General features: G+C 44.5%; 1 protein-coding gene across 3 annotated transcripts in view; it reads right to left on the bottom strand.

The window, feature by feature from the left end:
- The window catches only part of TAB3 (TGF-beta activated kinase 1 (MAP3K7) binding protein 3), a 75984-nt gene extending 63848 nt beyond the window's left edge, over positions 1-12136 (bottom strand). For all 3 annotated transcript variants that reach the window (XM_074994516.1, XM_074994506.1, XM_074994497.1), the window contains exon 1: positions 11916-12136. The gene's annotated coding sequence lies outside the window, so the exon portion shown is untranslated. The remainder of the gene's footprint in view (positions 1-11915) is intronic.
- Between the last annotated feature and the right edge of the window lie 13574 nt (positions 12137-25710).

Below are 25710 nucleotides of genomic sequence, written 5' to 3' on the forward strand. Positions count from 1 at the left end.
CAACTGTACACATTACTTTCCCCTTTGGAGAGGCACAGCATCCTCAGCCCACTCCAGGCACCACCGATACATGCCACCTTTACCCTCATTCATTTCCCCCGCCCCCAGCCACTCACACGGGGGGGGGCACCGCACCCCCAGTCACTCTGGACACCATCATTTTAGACCTCCCTCAACCCAGTCAGCCCACACTGAATCCCCCATCCAATCGATGCCCCACCATACCTCATCCCTCCACACATTTGGCACCTTCCTCTCACTGGGGATCCAGAGCAAAGGGAGGAAAGCCATGGAGAGCCATGCTTCATAGCCCCACAAAAATCAACACCTACCAGAAGCCTAACCTTTGAATAAGTCTGACTTTATTATCCGTTTTCCCCCATACCCCCCACTCTTCCATTAGCAACCACTAAATAAGACATTATTTATTGGGAAAAAAGTTTTGTTTATTGGTTAATATGCTTTGGGGGGGTTGGGTGTGTGGTGGTGGTGGTCTCACATTTGATAGGGGCATTTCATAAAGGACAAGGAAACAGCATGGTTGGGGGGATAATTGTTAATGCCCTTCATGCTCATTTACAAACTTAGCATTCAAGGCATCCCTGATTTTCAGAGCATCTTTCTGGGCTTTCCTGTTTTCCCCTGGGGGACGGTTGATTAAAATTTCTAGTCAGGATCTCTGCCTCAGCCCACCATGCAGGAATGAAACTTTCCCCCCACGCCTCGCAAATGTCATGAAGAATACAATACATCCCAACGACGAAGGTTGTGTTTTCTTCACTGAGGTTTCAGGGGGTCAGAAGGCACCTCAATCTGGCTTTTAAATGGCCAAAGGCACATTCTACCACCATTCTGCACCTCCTCTACTTGTAGTTAAAGAGCTACTTACTGGTGTCCAAGGCACCTGTGCAGGGCTTCACATGAGCCAAGAGAACAAGGGGTAAGAAGGGACACCCAAAAACACTATGGACATTTCCATACCCTCCATGTTAATTTTCTGGCCTGGGAAGAAAGTACCACCCTAAACAGATGTGAAGTCCTAAAGATTTGCTCATCGTGCACCCATCCCGACCACCCCAGGTTGATGTCGGTGAAATGACCTTTTTGATCTATCAATGCCTGCAGCACCATAAAAAGGTACCTCTTGAGGATAATGTACTCTGAGGCCTGATGGCCTGGTGCCAGGATGGGGATGCGCATTCCATCTATGGCCCCACCACAATAAGTGAACCCCAGGGCAACAAATCTGTCCACTATCTCCTGCACATTCCCCAGAGTCACCATCTTCCACAGAAGACGCATGTTGATTGCCTGAGCTACCTGTATAACAACAGCCTCCACCATAGATCTGCCCACTCCAAGCTGATTGCCCACTGACCTGTACCTGTCTGGCACTGCATACTTCCAAAGAGCAATTGCCACACATTTCTCAACTGTCATAGCAGGTCTCATTCTGGTATCGCTGAATTTCAGGGCGGGAGACAGAACTTCACTAAATTCCTTGAAACTGGACTTATGCATGCAGAAGTTTCACAGCCACGGCTGGTCATCCTATGACTGCAAAACAATGCAATCCTACCAGTCTCTGCTAGTTTTGTTGTTCCACAACCTATGCACCATGGTATAAAGTGATTCCAGTGCTGCCAGAAACTCTGTGGCTCTCCTCTTCAGAGATTCATGTCCATCAACTCCCTCGGAAACAATGTGCTTATACAGCATGGGCATTATGTTCAGAACATACTGCATCACAGTGTGGGAACTGAGCAAAAAACACTGCATCAAACTTTGAAGTGTATGAGGATCCAGGTTAGTGTCTGTAACAGCAGCTGGCAGTCAAGACAAAAAACGTGCAAAAATGCTGTTTTTTTTACAGCTAGAAAGGGAATGGGAGGAAAATGCATTCTGGAATTATGACATCATAAACCAAGAACCACTTGTGACAACTTTTTTCCCCGTTAGACACCAGCTCAAAATCCCAAATTGCAACAAGGCTGCAGGACCTGTAGGATAGGTGCCCACAAGGCACTGCTAACACATTTGGATTCAGTCAACCATGTGGGGACACACTAACTCAATTTTCCGAGCTGGTCAGAACACTTAACCTCTACTTCATAAAATCTAGTGTTAAAAAATTGACTAACAAATCTGACTTCATTCCCAAGTGTAGACATACACTTAGACCCTGTGCTTGTACGTCCTTTCAAGAAATGTCTGTAACTTAGGTTCCTCCTGTTGAGACACTGAAGGAAAGGATTTTTGCTCAGACAAGTGGTTCTCATGACTGGATACTTAGGGATGCGAGCTACCAGAGACTGCCAAAAGAAAAGGAGACTTTACACATGGAGATATTTCACACCTCTAAATGGAGAGATCCCAGTTGATGGACTGATGTCCTATCACTTGCACTAAAGAAAAGGTGGCCATTGTAGGCTGGCCATACCAACAGGTGGTGACGAAGACTCCTTAGTATTATTTCTTTAATCTGATGAAGGTCCTTAGAGAGTTTCCTGTACCCTTAGGGCCCCATATGGTGGTTCTCTCCCCTTGGGAAGAGGAAACAGTTAGCTATACTATACTCATAGACAGCTAAACCACTTTTGGGCTTTGTTTTTGATAAGACATCCATCAGTCAGTGGTCTAGGCCAGAGAGGCACACAGGTAAAATCGTCTAAAGTTCTTAAGTCCCATTAGCTAATAATGGGAATTATTCAATATCTTATGTCCCATCAATTGTCAACAAGGCTTAAATCCTCAAGTCACTTGGGGTCTACAAGGATAAAATCTGCTAGCGGGCCTGGATTCGCTGACTAAGGCTCACAAGGGTCAGGCTCTGAGGCCGAAAACATGCTGTACAGACCTTTGGGCTTAGACTGGAGCTCAACACTGGGAGAGAGTCTCAGAGCCTCAACTCCACCTCAAGCCCATTTTTACAGCCCTACATCTTGAGCCATATGAAGCTAAGTTAGCCGATAGGAACTAGCCACAAGCATTTAAGTGAAATATAGACAAACCATAAAATTCAGCTATATAGCAGAAAGTTATTTCATAAAACTGACAAGCAAATATATGCAGCCAACATATGCTTATTCCACAATGTCAATGCTAAATAAGATGTGGCATTTAAACTATGTACCAGCTCCAACAGACTTCCACCTTCACCCCCCACCCCCCAGTGACAAGAGGGCAAGGCAGCAGGCTCTTCACCAGCCCGTTTGGGCCGGGAAGCAGTATGTTAGCTGCCCCCCCCAGCACAAACAGGCTCCTGCAGGGTCGGAACTGACCAACCCTGCGTCACCTAAGACTAAGGCAGCTTTGATCCTTGATCCCTAACTGGTGCAGAGCCATCAATCCTCCCATATCCCTGCAGTGGCTTTGCAAAGAACCGCAGTAGGGAGAAAATGACAAAATTTCATAGCACACAGAGGCCATGGCTACACTAGCACCCCCTTTTTTGAAAGGGGGATGCTAATGAGCCACTTTGGTAGCTGCTAATGAGGTGCTGCTATGCATATGCAGTGCCTCATTACCATAATGGCAGCCACACGCATTTTGAAAGTGCTGCTTTCAAAACATGCTGCCAGTGTGGACGTGGGCATTTTGAAAGGACACCCCCATCCCTGGATTTCAAAAGCCCCTTCTTCCCAAAACCAAATGTACTTTTAGGGCATCCCCAAAGCACATAAGCATGTCAGCTCTTCAAAAAGCAACATACTTTTCAAGTTGAATGCACTCATCTCCACACATACCATATGTGATTTATATATTTAAGCCCCTTCCAGGCCTATGGTTCTATGTAATATGATGTGGTGCCATCAAGCGACACGAATAAACCTGTAGGCAAGACAACACAACTTTACCCAAAATGTGAAAGTATATTTTCCAGAATCATTGGAAAATGATGACTACAATTTTTACTGTTTCAGTTAAAATTAATGTCTTAATGTGATGTTTGATAGCTCTGATGAACAAACATAGTAAAATACTTTTATCAGCTTTGCATAGTCAATTTTTTTTCAGAAATAAAGCCAATTATTGTGTGGGAAAAATGCATATCAATATTTTGCAATCTATAAACATGAAATGGTTTTGCACTGCACATTATTATTTATCAAGGTATCTGACAAGTGATAATTTTCAATTGCAATTTGCTGATCAGATTAATGTCCTATTGAAATATATGCACCAGTAGCAGTAGAATGCCTACTCTCAGGTTGTACTGCATAATGGGTAGATATAAACATGTGAATTTCTAATATAATTCACCATTTTAATATTTATATAACAAAATCTAACCTGGCTGATGGAAGATTTTAATGTGTAATTCCCTATACATACAGTATTGCTTTTGAAATAGTTTGGAAATTAGCTTTCTAATGCAGTGACATTTGGGCAAACATCAATATTAATGTTAAAGAAGACAATATACAGCTTCATTACGGGCTTCAAAGTGTTCACTAAACAAAAATGGCTATATTGGTACTGAAAATCTAAAGATATATAATTTTAAACATAACTGTGTATTATTTGTACAACATGAAAAACAGTGCTAGTGCTAACGCCAACAGATTACTTCGGAAATGTTACCTCTGCAGGGAATTTATAGTATACAAAGACATGCAGGAAAAGCCCCTTAAAGTTTATATCAAAGTGAAAAACATATTGCACTGTGTTATTTGTCAGGAAAATCAAAAGAATGCAAAATTGCCGAAGCCACCAGTGCGGAACAGTATACTGTAATGCAGAGAGCAGAAGTCAGAAGAGAAACTGTAAAAGTGTATACTGGATGCGTTTTCTAATTTGTTCCCAATATTCTACCCCAGAGGCTGCCTTCAGAAACACACAAACTGAATCAGCAAACAGAGATGTACTGAACCCAGGAAAGAAAAAAAGACCTGATCAGAGAGCATCATGTTTACCTGCTGGTACAGTGACCATAAAGCACACATCCTACAGTAAGTAATTGTTGCATTGTTTGCCTGAGAAAAAAGACTGACAACAAGCTTCATAACACAGAAGCTTTTGCAAAGACCAACTTAACTAGGGAAGGAAGTGCTTCAAGGAGGAGCTGATGTTGCAGAACAACATCTATGGAATGCCTCATTGTTAAGGATGTAATTTATTAGATGACACAGCAAACCCTCGAGATGTAATGGACTAATGGGGGGGAAGGTGTCCATTAAAGTTTAAAGTCCATTAAATAAGAGGGTTTACTGCTCACTCACCCCCACCAGGCTCCCCCAAAACTTAAAAAATAAAAAATGCCAGTGAGCCACTGGAGGATCCACTGGAGACTGCGGCACAGGGCTGGAGCTGCCAATCTGCCACCACGTGGCTGGAGTGGCTCCACTGCCAGAGCTGCCATGCCATAGTGCTGTCTGCCCACATACATGTCCAACACAGGTGGGAGGAAAGTGTGGCAGCTCCGATAGTGGCAGTCCAGGCCACAGTAGAGGGTCCAGCAGCAGCAGCTCAGGTAAGCCACCTTAGTTTTTTGGAGGATGGGATTTAGGGTTTTACGGCCCCCAGTTAAGCAGACTTGGGGAACAACCACGTTGGGACTGGAGGACTTTCCCAAAGTCCCCTGAATCGGGGTCCATAGAAAAAAAAAAAAAGTCCAGAATTTATTGTATGCCTTTCTTCCTACTTGAGTAAATTGAATCAAAACAGAATCATCTAGTTATACTGCAACAATACAATTACCTCATGACATTGCATTTTATTTACATACAATAAAATAGCTCTTCTCTCTGTTCCAAAAGCTAGAAAGATATAAAGCCATACTTCTTTCATGTATAGAAACTGTAGGCTATTTGAGTTGCAAATTACAGGCAACACTTAACAAAACACCCTACTAAAACTATGATTCTGCAATTTCATTCCATGCACCTCATGGACAAGGCAACTTTACCATTGTTCTATACAGTACAATAATATTAAGCAATTTTATACTAGCTGTTAGTAATCTGAAGCAGGAATTTACAAGTCACCCAAATGCTTTGTGGGTGTTCTCCTTGCAAGTGAACTTAACAGCTTGCAAGTGAACAAGAGGTATAATGCCATGCCAGTCTGAAATAACTAACATAGTAGCCTCAGAATGTTTTATTCTTAATCAGTTCATCACAGAGGGACACAAAAGGAGCTGCCCAACAGACAAAGGACAAACTCCTGCACCAATCCACTGAAGTAGCACGCATTCAGAGAGCAAAGACTATCACCTTTTGGAAAGCATTTGAAGGTGTCTCAATGGAGGAATGCACAGTATTTAACAGTTCCAAAACCATCACTCATACACCAGAAGCTTGAATCCCCAAATTTAACTGACGTACTACACACCCTCATGGACTCTGCATGAAGCATGAGATGTGTTGTGGCTGTTCACCACTACCACTGCAAAACTTTATTTGGTATCTTTCTATTTGACTTGTACCACTCCCTGCAGGTTGAAATCTCATCCTGGAAGAAGATAAACACAGACATCCACAAAGAGAGCACTGATGGAAAAAATACCTTTCATTCAATGGCCAGGGAGGTATTTCAAGACTAGATAATCACAAGAAATATCACTGAAGCATGGGAAGGAAAAGTCACTGAACTCCCTTAAAGCAGTCACTTATGCAGTGTGCAGCATTCAAAAGACAGAACACACCCACAACTAACTCACCACGAAAAATGCTTTTAAAAGAAAAACAGCTGAGTATGTAGTCAGAACAATCTACCTTGAACAGACAGAACTCTGTACGTGCCAAAGCCATGAAGACTGTAGTAAGCCATATACTTGATAGAGATAGCAATGATGAACAAGGTTGTGACGATGACAAGAAATAGCATAAGCCGTACTATATTTCAGGAAGACCTACACAAATTTAACAAACTCTTTTACCAGACAGCTGTTGTGATGATTTGAGGTCAAAGAAAACTAATTTTATGTCTTGAATGCAATGTTCTAAAGTGGTCCTCCTAACCTGTTGACAGAAATAGGGTGAAACACTAACAGCACCATTTGACCACTACATATTAAACCTCATCTTGAAGAAAACACAGTAAGTCTTCAAATGATGTATGCTCTGTACACACATACTGATCATGCATTATGTTGAGCAGCCTAACATTTAGCACAACCACCATATAAAAACAAACAACCACAAGATTCTCTTTAACGTATGTTTATATCCTGAGAATTTAGATTTCCTGGAATAATGAAAAAGCAAGTCAACATATTTTTAGTTTTCATGGAACAGTATTTTATTGGATCACCTATCATAAAAATGTAAATTAAAATTAAAACAAATGAAGTGAGAGCCAGTTTCTCCCCAGAATTTTACAAGAACTTATAAAAGCTCTGCCTGTAGGACTGAAGTTTACCTGGAGGGAAATAAGCCAGTCATAGGAAAGAAAGAATAAAAACTTAAGATTGGTTTAGAGACAAAATAGGGAGACTAAAATGCTCATTTTTAACAGTCTGGGAGGTGTAAAAATTACAAAAAGAATACAAAAAATTACTGCAAGAGGGTTTTCTTTTTTCCCTCCTTCCCTGAATTACACTCAAAAAGTAAAGTCTGATTTCTTTTACTGCTTTCCTATAAATGGTCTACTGCCACTTTCAACACATCTACTGTCTACAGCAACGGAGAACATGGACAGCAATCTCCAGGGTGGACTTCAAAAAGTCCACAACAATCACAGTTCAGGTTTTAAATATAGTGCTGTAAGAATATTTTCACCCAGTCAAGCAGTCAGTCATTCGTTTTTATACTATTGGGTCAAGCCACTGAACTCTTATTCCAGTGCTCTATTAATCACTGTCTGACAATACTTGTGGAAAATTTTAAGAAAAAAAATATATCACAGCTTCTTGATCAACCTGGTTTGTAAAACCTGAAGCACAAAATTCTGTGACGTCTACTTACTTTGCAAACTGTATTTGCAAGCAACTGAACATTACTGCACAAATTCTATCATTTTATAAAAATTGTTTTAAATTGTGAAGAAGCCTGCTCAACTATTAGATCTGGGTTAATTAAACATTCAGTAAACTCAGGGGAAAACAGACCTGAGAAACTCCACTCTATACAGGTACAAGGGGAAAAGAACGGTAAAACATTAAAGACTTAGTTTTCCAGAAATACTGAATTATAATACCTATACCAGCATCATACATTTCTTCTTTATCCAGCATAGCCATGTACTCTTCAACTCTACCCTACTGCTTTCATTCAGTTTTTACTACCACTAACAAGAAAGCCGCACCAGTTGCAAATTTCTGAAATCGAAGTGTCAAGTATACATTAAAACAGCAGTTCTCAGCCAAGGGCACATGTATCCTTGTGGGTGTTCAGAGGTCCTTCAGTGACTGCATCTAGAATAGATACTTGCTCAGTTTTGCAATAGGTGACATAAAAAGAACCAGAAAAAACAGTACAAACTAAAATTTCATACAATGACTTATTTATGCTGTTCTATACACTGTATATTGAAATGCAAGTATAATATTTATATTCCAAATGATTTATTAATTATGCTTGCAGGCTTACTCGATGTTGTTCAAATCCCTAACTCAGGTAAGTCTCCCCCACCCCCAACCTTTGGAAAATAAAAAGAAACCATGGACGCTTCATTTAAAAAATGGTGTTTTTTCAAAAATAATGTTATTTTTATTAAGTTAAGTTTTATTTTGTATTTCTTAAAAACAGTAATTTTTAAAACTGTCCATTTAATTTTTTAATAAATACTTTTAAAATGGAAATTCCACTAAGTTTATTTTAATCTTCACTCATATAAACTCTTACAATCTGCTGTTTTAACAAAACGGGCTACAGTCAGTCAATTTGATTTTAATAACATCTTCTTCTGATTTTCAAAGCTTAAGCATTGATTTAGTTGTGGCAAAACATAGCACTACTCCAAATTTCTCCATTTTATCTGTGTTCTGTAAGGTCTATGGAGAAGCAATCCTATCCCACGTTCATCCAATTTTTCTGGATCATCATAGTTCAGTCTCTTTCAACATTCACTCCATTACATCAGTTTTGAGAACTGTACTTGATTTAGTGATTCTGTCTTTTTTCTCTTTGGTTTTATAAGACACAATCCTATTCCAGGCAGATCCCGTCTCCCTGTCGCCACCAAACTTTAGCATCGCTTTAAGAGGAATCTGTACAGTAAACCCTTGAAGCACATGATTTCGAGCTGCACTTAACTCACAATCCCACTCCCCACTCCCACCCTGGCTCAAAAGCCCTGCACCCACGCAGCCCCCATTCAACCCCCACCCCTGTAGCCCCACTCTCAGCTCCAGCTCACCCAGCGCATCAACCCCACCCCCACCCCTGTAGCCCCACTCTCGGCTCCAGCTCACCCAGCGCATCAACCCCACCCCCACCCCCCCCAGCCTCAGTTCAAACCCCCGGCCAGCTCTGGCTCATTCCTCCCCCCACCAACCGCAGCCCTGGTTCCACCCTCCAGCCCTGGTTCAAACCCCCCTTCCCCCGCCCCCCAACCTAATTCAAACCCCCGCGTGGGGCTCCAGTTCCATCCTCCCACCCCGGTTCAACCCCCTGCAGCCTGGCTCACCACCCACGCACAACTCCAGCTCAACTCCACCCCCCCACCACCCTGCAACCCTAACCCACCCCAGGCTTAACCCCCTTCCCCCCTGCCATGGCCCCAGCCCACCACCAGGCTTAACCCTCCCCAACTGCCCCCCGCACCCCAGAATTTGCCTTTCAAAAGAAGCTCCAAGTGCTCTTGATGCTCCCTGGCTGCAGAAAGTGAATTATGCCAGGGGAAAAGCCCCACCCCTCCCTCTCCCCAGATTTATGTGAAATTCAGGTTATGCGAGGTTGCATGGGAATGGAACTCTTGCATAAATGGAGGGACCACTGTATACTGAATTTAGTGGTCCTAGCTCTTACTGTTTAAGAGGAGTGACAAAACAGACCAACGCTCCGTAACATAAATATGTAAGCACGCAGGCACGCATGCACACCCTCCCCCTCAATGTTTTTCAACTTAGAGATATGATTGCAAGTACAAGTTTTAGTCTGAACTTTTAATTCATAAAAATAGGGTTTATTGTCAATTCTGTTTCCGTATCAAAGGGGACATAACATAAAATTAAGACGACTTATTAACTCACTCCAGGATTCAAAAACCAAACTGGTTTATTTCTGGTTGATTTTGCAGGCCAAATATTATTAAATGTGATCACGAAGAAACAGGAAAGAAACCAACTTGCTAGATTCCAATACCAGGTTCAGCACAGGAAAAAATGGTTACTTGCAAATTGAGAAAATCATACAGAATATGACATACAATAAAAATACTGCATGCTAGTTTTACAGAATTATTTTTAAGCTTAGAATGATGTTTTAAGCTTAAATAAACCTGAGGCAATAAAATGACTTTCTAGGAATATTACAACCTACTACTGATGTTAGGCCATTATAACTACCTAATATGATCTCCTATTATAATACAGGCTACAAAATTTTACCTGTTAAGTCCTGCATCTTACCCAGTAAATTATCAACTTGAACTAGAAACAACAGAATGACTTAATTAATAAAGTGTCCAGTACCTACTATCACTATAACATGCTATTTTTCATGAATACTGAAAATTTCTATGCCAAGGCCACCTGTAATAAAATATGCCAATATCAAGTTGTTTTCTTAGAGTTTAACAAAGAAACCTACTGTTAAAGCTATATTCTAGATCCGGGGGTCAGCAGCCACGGCACAGGTACCAAGAGTACCTGAGTCAATTTTCATTATCACACAAGCCAAGCCAGAAGCTGGGCCCTGCCTCACTTCCCCCATGCAGCCAGGAGCTTGCTCAAAGCTATGTTGCCTGTGGCTGCAGACTGGTTTCCAGCTCCCCAGGCTTGTGCGAAAATCTGAGTTACATGGGGGTTGCAGGAATACAACCCACATGTAACTTGAAGGTTTGCTTTACAAAAACAACTACCATTTTCAAATGACTCCTCGATATTTGGAATAAAACAAACCATCAGAGAGACTAACGAAGACTAACAAAATAATTAATTAGGTGCTGAGCTTTTGCGGGGCAGACCCACTTCTTCAGATCTGGAGACTGTCCTGCGCTGAAAGTGAACTGACATGACAACCCTAACATTTCTATCATATATTATTTCATGGGTCTGCCCCAGGAAAGCTCATCACCTAAGAAATTATTTTGGTTAGTCATTAAAGTGCTCCATGGCTACTAGTTTGTTTTGTTTGGATACAGACTAACAGGGCTACCTCTCTGTGACTGTAGGATCTGGAAAGAGGCGGAGATAAATAGCAAACAAGCACTTCAACCCACAACGTTAACACAATCGTCACAGCTGTTCCTATGCGGGCTTATAGAAACATTAGTGCAGTGTCTCGCTTTACTTTTTGAAAATGCACCTGTCAACCTGGCGCTCCTAGGCCAGGCCATTTCTCCGGGGAGAAAGAAACCCTGCAGGACGTTTCTGAAACTTCACATTACCTTCGGGTCATTCTCAGGCACCTTTAACGAGCGCAGGAAAAAGAAGCCGAGCGCAGGAAGGGCTCCCCCGGGGATGACCAGGCACGTCTGAAAAACGTGTAAACACGCTGCCCAACAGCGATTTCCAAACAGCAGCCAAGCACTTTGCATCAGGCGCAAGGAGCGCCCCTCCACCTGCCGGGGGGGGCAGGGCGGGGTGACCACAGCCAGGCCGCGGCTACCCCGGGAGCCCAGCTGCGGGGTCAGGCGCCTCAGAGCCGCTGCGCCCCCGCCCCTCCCGGTCACACAACCCGAAGTTGTGCAGCGGGCGGGGGGGGGGGGGGGCAGCGTGTACTCCCCCCTCGCCCGTCTGAGGACCAGGCACCAGCACCTCAGCCTCGGGCACCGACCCCCCCACCGGTGGCACAGCCTCCCCCGCTTACCGTGCGCTGGGGGGCGGCGGCGGCAGCATGCCCGGCTCCCCTCGCTCGGCGCCGGCCGCGGGGGAGGGGCAGGGGCTGCCCAGGACGCCCCCTCCTCCTGACTCCGGCGGGGCAGCCCCCGGCCGCTCGCGGAAGCGGGGGAGGAGGGGGGGGCTGCTCTCCAGGGAGCGCGAGCTCAGCACAAGGGGGCGGGGGAAGAGGGGCTGGCTAGGGAGCGCGGGGCGCGGCCGTAAAGCGCTTCCGGGATCCGGGCCGCCAGCCTCGCGACAAGGGGCGGGGCCCGGACCGCTCTACCTAGGTGTCAACATGGCGCCGCCCAGGCCAGCCGGCCGCTGGTGCATCTATCGCGAGACTTGACAAGACAAGGGCCGTAGCAGGGCGGGGATGATAGGCTGCAGGAGAGCGATTGGAGCCGGGACAGGGTTAGAATGTTGACCTTAGAACCCTAGCGAAGCTGCCGTTCTATAGGGGTGGCACGCGCCCGGTCTGCGGTGGCTGCGTGTTTGGGGTGGGGAAGTCCTGCTGGTGGCGTGCTGCAGCTCCGCAGGATGGGGTTCTAGACGTAAGGTCCCGGCCCTGCAGAGCTTGTGCACTGGCCAGTTTAGGTTGCACTTATTCCTGGAGCTTTCATCGCAGGGCATATGATTTATTTATTTATTTTATTTTATTAACTTCTGAAGATCCTAGGGCAGTCTTGCAGGATTGGTAACCTGGGGGACTCGCCTGGAGGGGGTTTCATTTTCTGTGCTTTCTCTTTATGTGGGGTTGGTTAGGTTGCTAGGGAAGGCTCACTGGTTCTCATTCCTTCCATAGGATATTGTAGGGTTACCATATGAAAAAGAGGACAACTCTGGGAGGGAAAAGCAATGAGGGGTCCTGTGGCACCTTATAGACTAACAGACACATATGAGCATAAGCTTTCGTGGGCAAAGACCCACTTCGTCAGATACAGGTCAGATGCCTTCATCTGATGAAGTGGGTCTTTGCCCACAAAAGCTTATGCTCATATGTGTCTGTTAGTCTGTAAGGTGCCACAGGAGCCCTCAGTACTTTTGCAGATCCGGACTAACATGGCTACCCTTCTGATACTCTGTGAGGGAGTGTATCTGTACTACCAACTCATGTATTAGTGTTCTAGTGTATATATAGTACACGAATACATTGTGAGTTGGTAGATACAGATACACTCCCTTGTAGGATGTCCTCCTTTTTTTTTTTTTTTGAAAATCAAATATGGTAACCCAAATACAGCCTTATTAGCAACCCAGCTGCTGCACCTATGCAGGGTAGCCCTGTGGTGATAGGTTTGGGCTGATGACCAATGAAACAAGAGGGCACTCATTTGCATCCTAGGCAGGACTACTCAACAGGCGTATACTGGAATGAGCACCTCTTGAGACTGTTAGTTGATGGGCTGATCATACCACTGAGCCAGCCTACTTGTCTTCTGTAGTGTATCACCATCCTGTCGAGCCAGAACCTCTGGTTTGTCTCAAGCACAGGCACAAAGTTGAGGTCACAGCCCACAGCAGAGCAACAAAGATGCAGAGGACAGCTCACTTCTGAGAAGGGTCACTCACAGGGATTTGACACAGCACCCAAGTGCACAGCCCCAAAGGGACCAGAACTCCATATAAATCCATCTTATTCTGCATAAAAGTTTTACACAGAGCAAGCTCATATGTTGTTTGCTCCCTTTATCGAAGAAACAGAGAGATGCACAGCCTTTGTCTCTTCCCCTCTGCCCCAATAACAATTTGTTTAATAATGAATAAAAGTGGCTTTATTAAGGATAAAAGGTAGGATTTAAATGGCAGCAAGTGATAACCCACAGATCAAAGTAAGTAACTAAGCAAAATAAAATCCACCAGCTAGGCTAGGTCTAGACTGGTCCCACTCTGTTGAAAGGAGCATGCAATTTTTTTCAGGAAGAAGGTTGCTTTCAAAAGTGGGGCTTCCTTTTGAAGGAACCCCATCTACGCAGCTCTTTTAGGTTTCGAAAAAAGCGCTTTGGGAATGGTGAGTGGCTGCCATTATGTAAATAAGGCACTAAATATGCGAATTGGCACCTCATTTGCATTTCGATCTGCCTTTTTTGCATTCCCCTTTCGAAAGGGAAAGGCCTGTGTAGACGTAGCCCATGAGAAGTTGTTACAAATTATTTGTCACCCTAGTTCTCATTTCAGGGAAAGTCCTCAGGCTTGAATTATTCCTTCTGACCTGCATCCAGCACCTCTTCTCCGCTCCTGTTGTTTCAGTTCATTTGTTTCCAGGTATGTTCGTGTATCCTCTTGGGATGGGGAACAGATTCTTAATATTACACTGAATTTGTTTTGTATCTTTACAGGATTCTTCTTCACTCTTCTTCACTTCATTTTCATACTGAAAGTCAAAGTCAACTGGCATTTGATATGCCCTACAGATGGATGAGCAAGAAAATATATAACATAATTTCATAGCAAATGAATAAGATTTTTCACCACTACTGTCATACCTCTATTTAGCCTCAGCTCCAAGGAGTATGTTAGAATTTCAAGTGTATATGCATTGGAAAGATTCTAAGATTTACCTGTAGCAGCAACGAAGGGTCCTGTGGCACCTTATAGACTAACAGAAAAGTTTAGAGCATGAGCTTTCATGAGTTAACTCACTTCTTCAGATGCTGGTCCTGGAAATCTGCAAGGCCAGGTATAAATAGGCCAGAGCAAGGCTGGGGATAACGAGGTTAGCTCAGTCAGGCAGGCTGAGTTGTATTGTCATCAGTAGATCTGGAGGTGTGAACTCCAAGAGAGGGGAAGCTGTTTTTGTATTTAGCCAGCCATTCACAGTCTTTGTTTAATCCTGAGCTGAGGGTATTGAATTTGCAGATGAATTGTAGCTCAGCAATTTCTCTTTGGAGTCTGTTCTTGAAATTTCTTTGCTGCAGGATAGCTACTTTTAAATCTGCTACTGTGTGTCCTGGGAGATTGAAGTGCTCTCCTATGGGTTTTTGTATATTGCCATTTCTGATGTCTGATTTGTGTGCATTTATTCTTTTAGGTAGGGACTGTCCAGTTTGTCCGATGTATATGGCAGAGGGGCATTGCTGGCACATGATGGCATAAATTACATTGGTAGATGTGCAGCTGAATGAGCCCACAATGGTGTGGCTGATCCGGTTAGGTCCTGTAATGATGTTGCTGGTGTGTATATGTGGGCAGAGCTGGCAACGAGGTTTGTTGCATGGATGGGTCCCTGAGATAGAGTGACTGTGGTGCGGTGTATAGTTGCTTGTCAGGATTTGTTTTAGGTTGGCAGGTTGTCTGTGAGCAATGATAGGTCTGCCTCCCAAGGCCTGTGAAAGTGTGGGATCATTGTCCAGGATGGGTTGTAGATCCCTGATGATGCGCTGTAGAGGTTTTAGCTGAGGACTGTAGGTGATGGCTAGTGGCGTTCTGTTGGTTTCTCTCTTGGGCTTGTCCTGTAGTAGGAGGCTTCGTGGCACACGTCTGGCTCTGTTGATTTGTTTTCTCACTTCCTCAGGTGGGTATTGCAGTCTCAGGAATGCTTGGTGCAGATCCTGTAGGTGTTTGTCTCTGTCGGAGGGGTTGGAACAAATGCGGTTATATCTAAGTGCTTGGCTGTAAACGATGGATCGTGTGGTGTGTCTGGGATGGAAGCTGGAGGCATGAAGGCATGAATGCCAACATTTTCATGGCTGACCTAGAACAACGCTTCCTCAACTCTCGTCCACTAACACCCCGGCTCTATTTATGCTACATTGATGACATCTTCATCATCTGGACCCATGGGAAGGAGACTCTGGAGGAATTCCACCGGGACTTCAACAACTTCCACCCCAACATCAAGCTCAGCCTGGACCAATCTACACAGGAGATCCACTTCCTTGACACTACTGTGCTTATACACAATGGACACATCAGTACCACCCTGTACCGTAAACCCACTGACCGCTACGCCTACCTTCATGCCTCCAGCTTCCATCCCAGACACACCACACGATCCATCGTTTACAGCCAAGCACTTAGATATAACCGCATTTGTTCCAACCCCTCCGACAGAGACAAACACCTACAGGATCTGCACCAAGCATTCCTGAGACTGCAATACCCACCTGAGGAAGTGAGAAAACAAATCAACAGAGCCAGACGTGTGCCACGAAGCCTCCTACTACAGGACAAGCCCAAGAGAGAAACCAACAGAACGCCACTAGCCATCACCTACAGTCCTCAGCTAAAACCTCTACAGCGCATCATCAGGGATCTACAACCCATCCTGGACAATGATCCCACACTTTCACAGGCCTTGGGAGGCAGACCTATCATTGCTCACAGACAACCTGCCAACCTAAAACAAATCCTGACAAGCAACTATACACCGCACCACAGTCACTCTATCTCAGGGACCCATCCATGCAACAAACCTCGTTGCCAGCTCTGCCCACATATACACACCAGCAACATCATTACAGGACCTAACCGGATCAGCCACACCATTGTGGGCTCATTCAGCTGCACATCTACCAATGTAATTTATGCCATCATGTGCCAGCAATGCCCCTCTGCCATATACATCGGACAAACTGGACAGTCCCTACCTAAAAGAATAAATGCACACAAATCAGACATCAGAAATGGCAATATACAAAAACCCATAGGAGAGCACTTCAATCTCCCAGGACACACAGTAGCAGATTTAAAAGTAGCTATCCTGCAGCAAAGAAATTTCAAGAACAGACTCCAAAGAGAAATTGCTGAGCTACAATTCATCTGCAAATTCAATACCCTCAGCTCAGGATTAAACAAAGACTGTGAATGGCTGGCTAAATACAAAAACAGCTTCCCCTCTCTTGGAGTTCACACCTCCAGATCTACTGATGACAATACAACTCAGCCTGCCTGACTGAGCTAACCTCGTTATCCCCAGCCTTGCTCTGGCCTATTTATACCTGGCCTTGCAGATTTCCAGGACCAGCATCTGAAGAAGTGAGTTAACTCACGAAAGCTCATGCTCTAAACTTTTCTGTTAGTCTATAAGGTGCCACAGGACCCTTCGTTGCTGCTACAGATCCAGACTAACACGGCTACCCCTCTGAAGATTTACCTGGACATTCTTCACTGCTCTGAATAGTTCTCCCAGAATGGCAATAGGCATTGACAGCACTTTGTTCTGGTTTTGAGGGTATTCTTCTGACATACAGGCTACATCTACACTAGCCCAAATCTGAAATGCAGTGAGAGTGCCAATACCGGAGATGATGGGGCTGCAAACTTTCTAAAATCCAAACAGAGTTCCTTTTCAAAAGGACCCCTCCAACTTTGAAATCCCCTTATTCCTATCTGCTCATAGACATGGCCACAATGCCAAAGAGACACTGCCAAGACCCTTGATGACTGTCGCGAGTAAAAAGTGAAACCACTTAAAGGTGCCTCACCACCCGCTCTTGGCGGCTCCAGCCAGCCTCAGGTAGCCAACTGGATGACGAGGCCCCCCCACGCTGTTCGTCCGTAACCCCAGGAGCCTACCCTCAAGGAGGGACGGTGGTGCAGACCCGACCCACCCCCCAGACAAGTGAGGGAACCTGGGGTGATGCACGTGACCTTCACCTAGAACTCACTTAACCCCGCTGGCAGGCAGTGGCCGGCAAGGGAGAGCAGAGACTGAACACCAGTTAGAGGAAGCAAAAACTGGGGGATTTATTGAAGGGCACAACTAAACAAGAAAGATGTTGTATATATGTATATATATCTATATTAACTAAAATGACTTAACAGTAATTCCTTATATCATTAACTTAACACTAACTAAATTACATTAATGGGAACTACACTCTAATATATTATACTATACTATACTACTCTATGCAAATATACATCGATTAAGGGAAATAGGAAGCGGGGAATGAGTGTCCAGATTCCCAGGCTACCAGTGGGTAGACAGGGGTGCTACTCCCCACCTCAATCCCTGGGGCCGGGGTGCTATCCCAGTCCCGGCTGGTGCCTGGTAATCCGTCCACACCAGCCCTGTAACCCGGGGCGCCCCTAAGCTTACTCACCGGGTTACAGTGATAGCACGGGAATGCGGACAACAAAGCTAGGATGGGGTGATCAATAGTACTTATAATATAGTCTATCACTAAATATCTTAGGGTATGCTATGTAATTATACTAGCTACTACTTTTTAAGACTACCCTTAATTACACTAAAGACTACTTTGTTACATTATACTTAACATTTCTATTGTAGTGTTTAACAACTAAGTAATAATTAACACAACATATACAAGAGCAAGAATGTCAATATTAAGTTAGTATTAGCCTGGGGCTTATGGGCCCAGCTCTGTGAGTCGGGTCCTCGGGGGCAGCGCTCGCCTCGTCAGGCCGGCGCGCAACAGAGGTGCAACCCCTGCTTCCCCAGTGGAGATGCCGATGTCCCAGGTGTTTTTTAAATAGGTGTATGTGTGTGTCTAGTTGTATTACATGTCCTATCCGGTAGACAAAATCAAGTAAGTTGGTTGCATCCAGTGTCAAAGCCAATGAAGAGGAGTTGTGTCCGATAGTCAAGTCCAGTACAGAAGTCGTTGAAGTAAGCGCTGATGGTATTGGTGGCAGGAACAGCGATGATGGTGATGCGGCATTGGTGGGCTCCTGGTTTCCCTGCTGGGTACGCAGTACCCGTGGCCGGAGCCACGGGCCAGTTCGCCACCCGACAGGTATGCCAAGGAGCCCACTTGCTGCTTCCTCGCTGCTTGTGTACGCTGGGGCTGTGATGATGATGACGAGCAAGCTTACGCTTCTCAGCCCTTCAGCCGTGAGGCACTGCTAGCGAGCAATGGCGGCACTGCTGAGACAGGCGCCACAGTGATGACAGCTCCTTCGCCCAGCTGGGCTGGCCTGAGGATTCAGCAGGCGCTGTTTTCCACAGCCAACGCTCTCCTCTGCAGGCTAGCAGCATTCTCAGCCGCGTCGCCAAGGGCCCCCGAATGAGCTGGGGCTCTGGCTTTTATAGAATCAGTTCATAAATAATTCATGATTCAATTAGCATATTTATAAGGCTCAAGATTCTACACACCTGGTTCTCAAACAGGTCCTCGGTGGCTTGGAAGGTACTAGAAAAATTTTCCCTCCAGCCAACCAGAGGTACATGATTCAAACCTGTGTTGATGAATAATTCGTGAGTTCAGGTTACCGGGGAAACCAACTGACTCAGAGTGACCGTTGAGGGGGCTGCTAAATGGCAGCCTATGAGACCTTAGATTTTCCATGTACCTGCATAGATTTTCACACAGCCAGAGGCTTGTTTCCCCTGACACACGGGGACGATAATGCCCTGGGGATAAAAATCCCTGACAATGATCAGGAGAGAGGACTTAGGGGATGGGGTGGAACCACCCCCCACACTCACTGGCATCGGAAGCAGAGCAACAAGGCTATAAGCTCATGGAGTAGAGCAGGCTGGGGTCAGGTCACGCTGCTTCCCACCAACATCAGTGAGGATGGGGACAGCTGAATCCCTGCTGCCAGCACCAACCCCCACCCCTCCCTCATGAATTCCCTGGGCTGCATTCTCAGGGGAGGGGGCTTAGGAGAATGGGGAAGTGGGGACGGAGCAGGAGAAGAGACTTCAGGGAAGGGATGGAATGGAGCAGGGATGGGAAGAGGTGGTGTGGATCCCAGGGTGAAGGGATCCACCCCACCTCTTTCCCCAGATCCTGCACAAACAAACACCCCAGGGAGACCTCTTGCTCCAGAACCCATTTTCTCTGTTAGTTTGTTGTTATGTCTGTAGTTTTTGAGGTTTTGCTTCCTTGTACATTTTAAGAATTATGTGTTGAAGGGTAGAAGCATTGTAGAAATATATTCCCTCTGTTGACAAATATATAATCCACCCCAAACATAGGGGCTGTGTCTACATTACAACAATCTTTCAAAAGAAGTTCTTCTGAACGATGTCTTCCAAAAAAGTAAAAGAGCACATCCACACACAAAAAAGTGGATCAAAAAATCAAATCACTGTTAATAGAGAGCGTCCACACAGCCCCTGCTCTTTCAAAAGAACAGCCCAGAAATTGAAAAGCTGGCGCCACGAGGACTCCTCTTTGGAAAAAAGGGCCCACAGCGTGTTTACAGACACTTTTTTTCAAGAGAAGCTTTTGAAAGAAGGTGCTCTTCTTGATCTGGGAGCGGAAGAGGGCTTCCAGAAGAAGAGCCACCTTCTTTTGGTTTTGGATAAAAATAGTACATTTTGTGTGTAGATGCTCAGCATGTTCTTTCGTAAAAGGGCCGGATTTTCCAAAAGAACTTGCTAGCATAGACAGAGCCAGGGAAAACTTTAGTTAATTGAGCATTCCTGCCAACAAAGCAGTATTCACATTTGCACTTGCCATGGCAAAATTTTGTCATTCATGGTGGTGGGGTGGGGATGGGGGAGTAAAGCACCTGTGAACAACAAAAGGTTTTTTTTTTTTTGATCAAATGTAATAGTAGACACAGCCTTAGTGGCAAAAATAAATGTTTTCTGATCACTTCAGCACAGTTAGTATGGATGAGGTCTGAATGTTCTTAGAGGGGCCACTAAATAGATATGCTAACCTAAACAGGTATGCTCCTTACTTGTACCTCAATGCATTTATGTGTGTGGGTTTGAGGGTTTGTTATGGATTTTTTGAGGTGGGAGGTTCGGAGTGATTGCCTTTAACCTACATGCTTTTAACCTGAATTCTTCCTGTAGCTTCAGTAATTTCAATTGGAGATATTACTCTACTCTTCCTTATCTAATGCTGTTGTGTGGTATTGCTGTGCACTATAAAACTTGGTGCCAGTTTTTATTTCAGAGGTGGCTGTACTTCATTGATGGGCAAAGAAATGATTTATGTGTATACGTGTCTCTCCCCCTGTGACTTAGTCAGGTTGACTAAACAACTTATGACTAAACAGATACCTCTAGATGGATGGATATGTAATTTGCAAAATAATATTGTTAAAGGCTTTTTGAAATCTTTATGGATGAAAGGCATTCCCTATTCATAAATTAACATGAAAGAACATCACATGCCCTGTTCTTAGCCACATGTTTTGGTGACTTTGATGAATTGCCATCTATTCCATATCAGTGTATTGGTTTGTTTGTTTGTTTGTTTGTTTGTTTTTCTTTAATGGGATTTATTCGTGACTGAGTTTTTCTTTTGGTGACACTTTTTTTCCACCCAGGAGATTTTTCATGAGATCTGAAAGTTTAGGCATTTGAAAGAAAGACTATTTTCTAAGTTGTACTGACTGCCTGTCTAAACTAATCATTGCTTACTATCTATGACCTAGTCAAACTGGTTAAACAGCTTAGCAGTAGGCAAAAAGCCAGTTTAATATGTGTGCGTGAAAATAGGCAGCCAGCAGATCAACACATCACATATAGTAGCATCATAGCTGATTGGAGGAAGACGCCTCTCTGACAGAAACACCCAAACCTGCCAGAAACACGTAAGCTGTGTAAATGAAATGCCATTGCAAATCTAGTCTTAATGGAATACTTTCAGAGAATAAGAAATACAACTTTTCTGGTCATGTAGATGGGTGCTGCACAAGAAATAAAGAATAACATTATTTGGCTAAGGACCAAATATTTCTTATCATTTATCTCCCTCCCCTACACATCCTGCAAGCATGAAGGGCCTGAAGTATAGTGTAACCAGTGTGGGTCCACTACAGTTCTACACCCCAGTCAACTCTTTTAAAGAACAAAACAAAACAAAACAAAAACCAAAAACCCTGGGCCAACCAGAATTTGCCCCATATAGTGAGAAGTGCAAGAGGCTCCATGAAATCTGCTAGGGACTATGCTATTATATTGAAGGTATTCAGATACAACAATGTAGATGGCAGCATAAAACCAAAGAAAACTACTCAAGGCTATCACAACCAATTCATGTGTAGCTTTCTTCTGTACACGTCAGCAAGGTGTCAAAATATGTTTTGATTAGCTTTCTGACAGCTTTTTCAGGAGTAATGTGGCAATGAAGGAGGAAGGGGTGCTTTTGAGTACCCTAAAGGTTGGACCTTTCTATTTTCTGGCACTCTCAGGCCCTCACAAGTGCTGAACTAGAGAATTTGCCAGACAATGGGAGGTCAGTGTTGTCTAGCAGCATTACCACTGCTTACTGGGCTCTTAGAAGACACTTAGGGGTAAATTCCAGCTAAATAACAGCACAGAGCATTGAGAGCCAGGACTGGTGGCTGTGAACAAACCTTTATAGGGCCAGGGGAGACTTGGCCACACCCATGATAAGTGGTAATCCAGCTAACTAAAAGTTTGCTAGATGAGAGAGTGCTGGATTTGAGAGTTTCAACAAGTAGCAGGTCTGGCAATAGATTTCGCCAGGCCCTGAGCAGTGTCTGGCGAGGGGGGCTGATTGGCTCTGGAAGAGTTGAGAAAGAGGCGAGGCCATGGGCAAGATGGGCAGGAATAGTGATAGTTGGCCCTCATTGCCACACTGACACACTGTGTCTCCTCCACCCATCCCTCAGTGCTGCCTGGACCTTCCCTCCCCCAACTTCTTACTTCCTCCTTTCCCCCATTGGCAGCCCTGAACACTAGCAGAAATGCCCGGTGTGGCATTCTCCCAGCCACTGGTTTCAAAAGCATGGTGTTGAGACTGGAGCTGTTAGAATGAATATGCAGTGTTGCATACTGGAAAATATGGAAATGCTGGAAATAATAGCATCTTTAAATAATAATGAAATAATGCTGCAAAATAGCATCTTGTAAATATAATATTTCCCCCTGACATGTAGCTTTCCACTGAGGAAAAAGGGGAAGGTGGTACTTTCTCCCTTGTGTTTTCATTTGTACCAGCACAAGAATACACAAGTTCACTCTGTTTAATTTGTGGGTTTTTTGTGTTCAGAATTTCATTTGTCATTGTCATGAGTGCTGTTGTTGGAAGTGAAAAGAATCAGGATGCCTCTCCTCATCTACCCCTAGAAAGAGTCTCTTAATCAAGCCTCTCAGTCAAATGTAAAATGAATGACTTCCTCATTTCTGAACATAGAAAGCAGCGTGCAGTCATTCAAAGAGGAGAGACCATCTGTAACGCTGCAAGAAGCCCTCTTCTGACAGCTGACTTCTTTCATTTATTTTTGATGCGAAAAAAAAAAAAGTAATTTTTCATCTGTGGTCTCACAATAGGGCCAGAAGGTTCCCTTTCACAACGACACACCATGGTGGGAGGGGGTTGATGATAGACCCAGCATATACTTATGTAAAAGCACAATCCTCCCCCCACTGAACCTGCTAGAGGCTAAGCCACTGATTTCAGTGTGTGCTGGATCAGTACTCCTAGCAAGGAGGAGTAAGCCCCCACCTTGAAAAATAGGTTGTATAGTCCCTGGCTAATGATCCGTAGAAAATTCTGTCCCACTTTGATGGTTCAGGTCACCTCTCACCATGACTCTCTCTTTCATCCTAAAACTGTGCGGCCCTTGGTCCTCTTGCTCTACCTGCATATACCTATTCGCTCCAAGTGCATAGAGTAAAACTTCATGTTACTCTCAGAAACTGCCAGTCTTTTCTCTTGCAAGTATGTAGATACGTATATGTGACCTATGCCGTGAATAGCAGCTATTTCCTAGCTGTGGCTTTGACTCAATGAAACCGTACACATGTGCCCTAATTTCCTGTGGAGTCCAATCTACAAACTTTTTGTGGAGGTATTCCTATATGCTTGGCAGGAGGAATAAATATGCAACATTTACTGTCCACTCTAGTCTTCTCACCTCTTTTCTATTCTCAGCACTGTTCAGCAGACGGGACACCTGTAATAACTACAGTTGGAGCTGGTCAACAGTTTATTTTGAAATTTTGAAAAAAATCACTGACATTCCAGGTATCAATGAAAATTGCACAATTAGCATGTCTCAGTCTGTCTTCTCTTTCCAACCACATTTTTGATAGATTTTCAAAGATTTAAATGGCATTTATGAACCAGACACCTAGAAGCCTTTGAAAATCTTACCCCAGGTTTCATGTGCATGGATTGGTGTTCATCCTGGAATAGAGTGCTGTAAATATTTTTAAGAAAACCTGCAAGATTTACACATTCTAAATTGGCAAAGAAAAAATTCTAAAAGTAAGAAGCCCGAAGAGAGAGAGAGCTTTGTGAGCTGGAATGCAAAGCATGGCAATAAAGACTGCTAGAAGGTGGAAAGTGGGTCAGAAGAGCAACCAACTTTGTTTTATATAATATGTACATGCTCAACATCCATGTCATCTTTATGTGTTTGTTTAAATAATATCATTTCAAACAGTGGGCTAGATCCTGCTCACATGGAACTCACAGGCCACTTGCACTTACTCTGGCAGAGCGTGCAAAGTTACTTGGCCTGCAACTCAGGAGGAGTTCACAGGGAAGAACGAGCAGGCAGCTTTCAGATGCAGACCGGATACTTCTGCAACTTCATCAGTGGCAACTGTTCGTCTCAGTTATCATTTATCAGGATTTTCCAGATCTGAAGAAGTGTCTCTCCCACAAAAGCTCATCACCTAATAAATTATTTTGTTAGTCTTTAAAATACTACAGGACTGCTTTTCATTTTGTGCCAATACAGACAGACACAGCTACCTCTCTGAGACAGCTCCCATAGGGGTTTCCCATAACCCTACCTTGGCCGCATCCCCTCTATGCATAATACCACTGGTTTCTTGGCACCTTTCAGCAGGGAGGCGGTTGAGACTAGTTTGTACCTTCTCAAATTCCACCCACTTTGCAGTCTTTCTAACCATGGTTGCTTTTGCCAATGTTTACCTAGACAGAAGCTGGTTGGATAGACTTTTGTTTGAGTGAAGCTGCAGGACTCAGAGAGCTCCTTCTGAAGTTGATGGGACTTACAAGGACTGTGTGACTTACACTTGGATTCTCTGATCACTCGGTTATATTTAAGAATAAGATGATTATAAGACAATAATTGTATGGGCTCAGTTTTGGACACTTCATTTTTAAAGATGAAGCATAAAGTGCTTATAATGTACTGACATTTAAACCTGAAGCCAGTCACATAGGCTGTCTGCATTACAGTTATCCTTCAGAAGAAGTTTCTCTGGACAATCTCTTCTGAGAAAGCTTCTTCAGAAAGACCGCAGCCACACATAAAAGCAGATTGAAAAATTGATCCGCTCTTTTTTTGCTAGAGAGGGGCCACATAGCTCTGGTTGCTCGTTTGAAAGAATGGGCCAGGAAATGCCACAGAGAGGGTTGCATGGCCAGCCAGCCCTTCTGGGAGCTCTGGCCAGGTGATCCCTTAAAGGGCTCCCCAAAACACGCTCTCCCTGCATGTGCTGAGGCCAGCCTTGCTGCACAAAGCACAGCAGAGCTGGTTCAGGGACCAGAAGCCAATAGCTATGGACCCAAAGCAGCTCCTGGGCCAGCACTGCATCCATGCCGTGGTTGCGCTGTTGGCCATGTTGATTGCAGCCACCCTCCATCTCCTCTGGTTGGAAAAACCTTCCACTGGGACCAAGGAGCTCATGGCCCCAGGGCCCTCGGTCATGCCACAACTGCCCCCCTCACAGGTGATTAGACATGTTTGCAGATACCACCACCTGTTCAGAATGGTGGGACCAGGTGGTCATGGGTGAATAGGATGGCATGCAGTGGCTCCAGAACTTCTGCATAAGGAAAGAGGCATTTCTGAAGCTCTGCACCTGGCTCAACCCCCTCATCTGACACCAGGACATCTGCATGCAGCCTGCTTTCCCCCTTGAGAAGTAGGTCGCCATTGCTGCGTGGAAGCTGGCCACCCTGGAC

Source organism: Carettochelys insculpta, chromosome 1 (assembly GCF_033958435.1).
Source record: "Carettochelys insculpta isolate YL-2023 chromosome 1, ASM3395843v1, whole genome shotgun sequence".
NCBI classification, from domain to species: domain Eukaryota; kingdom Metazoa; phylum Chordata; order Testudines; family Carettochelyidae; genus Carettochelys; species Carettochelys insculpta.